This window comes from Gasterosteus aculeatus, chromosome 13, assembly GCF_964276395.1.
Source record: "Gasterosteus aculeatus chromosome 13, fGasAcu3.hap1.1, whole genome shotgun sequence".
NCBI classification, from domain to species: domain Eukaryota; kingdom Metazoa; phylum Chordata; class Actinopteri; order Perciformes; family Gasterosteidae; genus Gasterosteus; species Gasterosteus aculeatus.
Window position 1 is genome coordinate 1,486,043 of NC_135701.1, and position 8,307 is coordinate 1,494,349.

Sequence of the window (8,307 nt, forward strand, 5' to 3'; positions counted from 1 at the left end):
GACGCACCGGATGCGACGCGGGACTCCGGCGAGGTGCCCGGGACGCGATGCCCCGCCGCCGCCGCTCGCGTTTCCGTCACACGCAGCGCCGCAGAGGCAGATAATGAGGGATTTGTGAATGGAAGAGAACATTTGCGTTCATTGTTAAAATTAAGCCACCCGATGACGTCCCTTCGGAACGTGACCAATCCCGGCCGTGATGAGAGACGTTCTCCACCAATGAGGGCAGAGGCGAGCGGGCGATCCGACCAATCACGCGCTGGCATGCAAATAAGAAATGTGCCTCGGCAGGAGCTGAATGTCAACTAGTCAAAGATGGAGTCCGGTGCTGGGAGGCCGTGAGGTGCCAACGGGCCGACGCCGTTAAATCACCGGGCGCCGGCACGCCCGCGGGGCCGCAGCCGCGGGTCCGGAACGGAAGTATTTGCGGGAGGTAGACGGCCGAGGCCGGGACGAGGCGGTCCGCCGCCTCGCTGTGCCTGTCCTGCGCGTTGAGCCGCTCGGACCGGCCCTGCTCCGCCAGGTACCGGCCCTCCACCCCGCGACCAGGGGCCCTCCACCCCGCCACGAGACCCTGCTGCTGCCGCGGGCCGGAGGGGCCGCGCAGCGGGATGTCGGTGGGTCTGATCCGCCGGGGCGAGTCTCCGCGAGCTCTCGTAGCCGTAACACTGTATTGCAGCTATTCTCTGTGTGTGTGTGTGTGTGTGTGTGTGTGTGTGTGTGTGTATGCGTGCGCGTGCGGGATAGAGAGAAGGAGCGCGAGGGCACGCGTGATGAAGGGAGTGATTGACGTGATTATTCCTGGTAGGCCACTATGATAGGAGCTAATCTGCAGGGACCCCCGCGGGGGGCAGCGGGACTTTCGGGCGGTCCTCGTTAGTTGGCCTCGGGTTGTAGACGTTGACTTGCAGGTTTCTCTCACGTGCTCCACGTCAACCAGCAGGTCATCGTGCGGCTGTGGGTCTATTTGTTGTGTTAAATGTGAGCGTGCAGTGTCAGATCTGCTGATGCTCGTGTCTGTGTGCTGTAGTGGGAGAGTAACGGTTATTTAACGCTGTTCAGCAGAGTGCTTCCTGTGTTCCTCTCTAATGCCGCCCGTTTTTCATTAGAGACTATCAGAGTGAAAGGCCGGGCGGTGCCGGGCGGTCCTGGTGGTCCGGTGGCATTTGTTGGTAGACGTTTGAAGCCGTTGGATCCGTAGCCTACATGTTTTTATCTGCTCTGACGGGGAAAACGAGCACTTGTCCGTTCATAAACTTCCCCGTTACCCCCCCGGCCCCCCGGCCCGGCTTTCTAAACCAGGAGGGTTTCAAATTGCCACTTTGGCTAAAGGGACGGGAACAGTATGGTATTAAATGAGGGTTTCTGGTATTGTATCGCGGAATGTGCTCTTTGCCCTATATCTGTTCCTCCACCCTCATTTCCTCCAGCGACGCTGCCCGTCGGCGCTCAGCCCGCAGGGGCGCCCGGCATTCTGCTAAATGTGTGCAGATGAGAGGAACGGCTACCAACCTACAGGGGGGGGAGGCCCGTCCGCAGCGCACGGCGCCCCCCCCGTCAACAATGCGACAGACACGGTTGTATATTTTCACAAGCGGTGCATATGGAGAATTCCTTTCAGATGGACGTGCGTGATATGCGTGTTTCCCCACACAGGCTACATTGTGTTGGTAATGAAATAAGCCTATTGGGTTACTTCACGGCTGCTGCTCTGCATGCGGCTCGCAGCACGTCCCTGCCGGTGGGCCGGCGGGCCGGTGGGCCGGCGGGCCCCGCACTGTCCGTCTCACTTTGTAACGTTGGGGCCGCCTCAATGGAGGCTCGACACATCTGAAGAGCCGCCGCGTTGTCCAAAGCCCTTTTTCTGTTGTACTACTGTGAAATCAGATGAGCAGTGCAATATTAAAAGGGCATTGGCTGACAACACAGCCTCCCCCCCCCCACCACCACCACCCCCACCCCTCCTCCGTCCCCAACTTCCTCTTCTTACAAATCTTATTTAAACGTGACAATCGAGGGGCTCCTCTGATGCCTCTAAGGCTCCGCGTGTAAAGCGGTGGCCGTGTCCAGCTTGGATTTATGTCCGTTTGTTTTCGTGGTGTGTCTCAGCGTGCAGGGCGTATGTGTGTGTTACGACTGCCTAGTAGTGTGTGTGTGTGTGTGTGTGTGTGTGTGTGTGTGTCCCAGCTTGCAGAGGTCAGCTGCTTTGACGATGTTGCACTACTGTACCATCCGCTAAAGCAGTGCAATAGTATTGTCATAGCATTCGGCCTTTGCCGACACTACGGCAGCAGATAGGGGAGAGGAACCATGAAGGAGCCTCTGTAGGTTCCTCCCTCCCAACCCCCACACACACACACACACCACCCAGAGACACACACACACACACGCACGCACACACGCAGCAGTCATATGACACAGGCCATAGCGTTAGACTCCAGTGGCGTTTTTTTAATCCAAAACCGTTGTCATGAATGGAGAGATGAAGTCTGTCAATTATTAGAACAACCAGCGTTTAAAAGGGCTTTTAGTTGAATTACCGTCTTTAATTACATGTGGATTTTTGATCTATATTATAATCAGCAAAGCGGCCTAAGAAATAAACTTGAAAGCTATTTGTGGTTTATTTTGGGGGGTTGTTCACAGATAATACATGTTTGCACTTTTTCATTTCATAGATCCACGTATAAACAATTCAATGTGATCTTTATGTTGAAGACAATTTAAAGTTTTTCTCTTTTATACTCTTCTATCAGTTTCTTTCGTTTTGTAGGAAATGTTCCCATCCAAACTACGGATTTGAATCCAATTTCAGTGGAGTAAAATAAAAAAAGGAAAGTCTAATTTGTTTTGTAAACTCCCTCAAGGACCGCTGGAGGTCCCCAGTCTGTGATTTGGGAAGCCGTGGTGGAGCCCGGGGGTCCCCATGACAGGAAGAGTCTGTGGCTTTTCTATTCAAACAGGCTGCATTATTAGGCTGCGTTTTACCCGCCGAGGTCCGGGCCTCACGGGCCACGCCTCCTGGAAAAAGAACATTCTGTCCGGGCGCTGCAGAGGCCGCGGCGGCGTGCACTGCAGACCCCGGCAGAGGGAGGTCACGCGGCCGCTCGTTTGAATGCCGGCTCGGGGGCTCCAGCGTAACACGGCCTTTATCTCCGTCGGGGGCAGTGGAGACACAATCAAAGTGGAACCCCATTTTTTAGTTTTTTTTTAATCGAACATCCATTTTACTGCAGTGGAAATGTACAGTATAAAATTTAGAAAAAATGCTCCGTATTTTTCAATACATATTATATGAATAAATAATTAGTTTTATTCTATACATATGAATAAAATGCTACGCAGCTCCTTGTGTTTGCTATTCCGGATTAATTATCAGAAAAGAACTGCTTTTAAAGATATAAACCCTCCTGGGTAAAAAAACAAAAAATACAGTTTTATGTGATAAAAACAAAAAAACAAACACATGCTGTTATTAAAAAGTCTACTTTAGAATACAGTTTGGTTTTAAGTGTGTAAAAGCTTCTGGTTTATTGCATATAAATATTTTATTGGTGACCATATGTTATTTTCCAGGATAAAATGTGTATGAGACTTTCCTGTAAAGCAACGCGTGAGCCTATAGGTTAACGCTCCAGTCATCGTGTTGTGTGTGTGTGTGTGTGTGTGTGTGTGTGTGTGTGCGCGTGCGCACACACACACACACACACACACAGCTTAGGGCGCTTTTTTCTTTTTCTCCCAGTCGGCTTTTGAAAGCATAATTTGAGTGTGCAGGCTTGAAGAGTCACAGTGTGGGTGGGAGAATTGGGTAAGTTTCCTATTTGAGGCAGGTCGTAGGGGGGGATGGGGCTCCTCGTGAGGAATGTGGAGGGCAGGGCCGCTCTGGGGGTTTGTGCGTGTGTGTGTGTGCGTGTGTGTGTGTGTGTGTGTGTGTGTGTGTGTGTCACGCCTTGGAGCACTGGGGCCTGTAGCGTCAAATTTAGCCACTGTTTTGCAAGCGACTGAGGAATTTGTTGTTGTGTGTCCTGAGCGGCGTGTGACGTAAGAGGAGGGGCTTCTTTTTAAATAAGTTGTATATTTACTGATGTATACTAAAGCAATAAGGTGTGAGAGATGTACTTTATCGCCCAATAATGTAACAGTTCGGGGTGTTGTTAGCAACCCTCCAACTGTTACGTTATTGAAGATAAAGTACTGCCTCAAGTACCTTTTTATCACTTTTATAACAGGGTTACTATCATAAATAGTAAGTAAGTAGCTGCCTGTCAGCACAAAATAGCTGTAGCCACCAAGCGTGTGTCTCATTTCAGTCGTCTAGAGAACAAATCGTACGTGCACGTAAACGGCGTCGGATGCCGCAGCATCTCATTCATTCACATCGCTCATGACGTCCACTTAATTGTCCGAAAAAGTTTTCATTGTCTGAAAGTTCTCATTGCCCCAGACCCGCCAGACCCGCCAAACCCACCAGACCCACCAAACCCACCATTTGTGTTGTTTTCTGTTTTTTTTCGGCGATCGGCACCGAGCTAAAAGCTAAAAAGGTCACGATAAATCCAACGGTTACTGTGAGTGAGCAGTGGTACTGAACGCTCGGGTCAATGTGAACAGCAGCTGTACATTATCACTGAATAACGCAAACCCCGTGACTCCCTCTCAACCAATCAGAGCGCTGCATTTCATCTACCCGTATTCTAATTAAGCAATGGGGTGCGAGAGGCTGTACTTAATAATGTAACCGTTCGGGGAAGTCGTTGGGCCCGACGCGCGGCGCCGCGGCTCTGGCTCCTTGAACCCTGGAGCTTGGGGCGGGCCTTTGTTATTTCACATGCACACCGGAGCCTCCATCCGGCGCCTCCATCAGGTGACCGGGGCCTGATATCGACGCGCTGGAGCACGGGGCGGATGAGCGGCGTGTGAAGGCTTGCCTTTGTCAGTCCGCTGGCAGGCAAATACCAGAGCACACCGGGTCTACAGGGAGGAGGGACTGTGGTGCAGAGACACAGACGCCATTAACGCGTCTCCTGAGGCGCCGGCTGGAGCCCCGGAGCGCAGCAACCGTCCCCGAGCAGGACGTCCTCCTCAACGGCAACACCCGCTGCTCGCGCCTCCTTCAATAGCCCCGTTGTCCTGCTGCAACGCGTACAGCAGGAACACCGGTGGCATTTTTAAATGCTCGTTATTACGGAGGAATAGTGTAAATGTCAAATAGTGTGATTACCAGATCTGAATCAGAGCTCAGCTAATTAGTCAGACTTTACAAAATATTTCATATTCAATTCATTATTTTAAAATAGTCTTAAGTTTCACTAGACTATTTTTCTCCAATGGACAAAAGATGATTAAAGATCATATTTTGCCGATGAATCAATAAGGAAAGTGAAAAGCGTCCCGTGCACCAACCGCATGACGAAGAACATTGACACTCCCACTTTGGGGACAGAATGTTCTGGTATATTATAAGGTCCCAGCGGTAATGCGTCCCACAATGCATTGCTCATTATCAAGAGCTTTGGGAAAAAACGCATTTTTCCACACGCATGAATTCCATCCAGTAAGAAACCGGCAGCGTGTGCGAGATACCGCCGGCGTTCATGTTGCCGTAATCGCCGCTTCAAAACTCTAAATTCTACAGTTTCCAGGGATGAAAGGCGGAGCGGTGGACGCGCCGCGGAGCGGATGTGTGACGTTTGAGTGCAACTCTGGGCTTGAGCCGCAGAGGATCCCGCTACTCCCCCGGAGTGGTGACGGAGCACATCAAAGCCATGTGCCGGGGCCCCTGACCATTACCAAGAGGGCAAAGCGCGGCGGAACGTGTTCCGTGCGTCGGCTCTGATGAGGGTCACAGTGGAAATAATGGCCGGCGCTCCGAAGCTCTGCGAGTTTAACACGAGTGTTTCCTCCGTCCTGGTGACCGGCAGACACTTACAGATCCGCTCCGTCAGGCGACGGATGGAGTGTCTGCCTGCGTGGTAGTAAAGGTGAGGAAGTATTCGTAGAACAGAAATGGGTATTTTACATATTTCTATGACATTCGGAGTCACTTTCATTTACAAATGTATTCTGTGCGTTTTCCCGTATTGTTTAAACTGTGCAGGTTTGGGGAGTTCAGGCCTCCTCTGGTCTGAGTGGGAGTGCGTTTATCGATCTGCCTGCTTCCAGTCACGTGATGCTCAGGGCGACGGTAGCCAATCAGGAACCAGGATTTACCACACAGCCGTCACAGTGACAATGAGATCAGTGATCAGTGTGTGAATGAGACATTTCATTCTGCAAACACGCGTCATTTGAAGTGTCCTCATGTATAAATGTGCTGCTGATGGATGAGCTCCACCAGAGTGTGTGTGTGTGTGTGTGTGTGCGAGAGAGAGAGAGAGAGCATCTTCATGCACACAGACCTCATGGACCATCGGCCCAAACCCACTAGAGCCTCCTATGACGATGTATGTACTCCATCACCTTCTGGCCCCCTCGGTGACACTAGTCCTTCGTTTTGTCAACAGACACAGACCCACGTGGCGTCTCCCGGCCGGTCTCATGTAAACGTTCAGGTGATGAAGTCGGCGGCCCGTTTTGGCTGAACTCCCGGGTTGTGATGGTGCGCGTATGGGCCACACGGGAGCAGCATGTCTCGCTCCCTGCGCGGGGAAGGAAACGCACCTCTGGATGCTCACGTGTCCGTCCTCTTCCCTCCCCTGTGTCCCCAGGTCCCCGTGTCTCCTGTGGTCCCGCGAGCTCGGCCTGGTCCACGTGCCCTCGCAGATGAGACCCTATCAATGTTGCCTCTGCTTTCACTTGAGTCAACAGAGTAGTGCAATATTGCTTATAGGGTCTTGCCTGTGAGGGAGGCTCCCCGGGCCCAGCCGGCGCTGCTGGCCGTGTCTTCTCGTGACGTTGAGCTTCACCCTGCTGCAGAGCTCACCGATGCGACGTGAGTTGTAGTGTTGTAGCGGAGTCTCAGAGCAAAACGCTTAGAGCGATGTGAGGGTTTCAGGACACGCGTGTACAGGCGGTTATGATGACAGAATGACATGTGACATGAGCCGGACGGTTGGGCCCGATGTGGAATAGAGGCCCTCTGCTCGACACTCTTTCCCTGTTGCACTACTGTGGGAGCTGCAGCAAGCAGTGCAATAATGAAAGGGCATCGGTCAGCTGGGCCTTCGCCCTGCCTCTGAGCAAGGCACCGCAGCCCCTTTTGCCGGCGCACGCTTTGACTTCAATAAAGAAAAATGCAGACGCGGGATTTGTGTTTTTTTTATTTGGCGCTAATGGGGTGTGAGGATGGAGCCGGTCAGAAAGGGCCGCCACACTAATAAATGAATCGAGCACCGAGTAGGTGAAGTCCGATTCCTCTAATCCCTGGAGTGTGGTGGGCAGTCTGGAAACAAGGCATAGAAAATAAAGAGTATAGAAGTGAAAACTAGGACGAAACTGCATAGATCCAGAAAGAACCAACACTAAAGGTCCGTCACATTGTCCCGCCAGACTCGGGGGGGCAGATGGGATGAAAACTCCTGTGGATTATTAACGCAATGTGGTTTTCACATTCACATCCACGGGAGGGGGCGGACCGAACAGCACGACTAAGCGATGGGAAGTGACTGTACGACGTCCAGAGGAAGGAGTCTTTGGGTATAAGAGTAAAAGGAGCAGGTGGTGACTGATCCTGACTCAGTGCAGAGCAGCAGAAACAGATGGGAGGCAGCACACCCCTCAGAGCTGGGTGGTCACATTTACATTTCCTCTGCTCTGCCTGCGGGGACCCTCCCAACCCCCAACCCCCGCGACCCCTGACCCGGGGGGGAGGACGGAAGACTTCCTGTCACGCTTTCTGTCGCATTCGATTCATTTCTTTTGGGAAAGGTGCGTTTGTGGCGCACATCCCTTCAAAACCCTGCAAATGTTGTAAGTGAAGGAATCCGATCTGTGAGCGGCAGATAAAGCAATAAATAAATCAATATTTACACTCTGACCAAAATGTTCTTACTGTGCAACTTTCTGCTCGTTCAAAATGACTAATCTCCTAAATGCCAGATTGAATTGGAGAAATAGGATGAATGGGTAGAAGGTCAATGGAGTGCTGTGATGTTAGTTAGTGGAGGCGGAATGCAGGAGCAGCAGACGATCCTGGTCCTGGTCCGCGTGCCAGTGCTGGTCCTGGGCTCGGACCTCAGACCCCCGGGGACGCTGAGGATGCAGCGTGGGGAAGAATATGATGGTGATGATGGTCATTTACATCCTCCTCCTCTGCTGCTGGTCTTCTACGGCAGCGTGTCGCCCCCTGCTGGAGGAGAAAGGGAG

At 52.0% G+C, this 8,307-nt stretch overlaps 1 long non-coding RNA gene across 1 annotated transcript; it reads left to right on the forward strand.

The window, feature by feature from the left end:
- The first annotated feature begins 307 nt into the window (after positions 1-307).
- On the forward strand, positions 308-7,978 carry LOC120831013 (uncharacterized). Its single transcript, XR_005713978.2, has 2 exons — positions 308-617; positions 6,711-7,978. It is a non-coding gene; the product is annotated as an uncharacterized LOC120831013 (long non-coding RNA).
- The last annotated feature ends 329 nt before the right edge of the window (positions 7,979-8,307 follow it).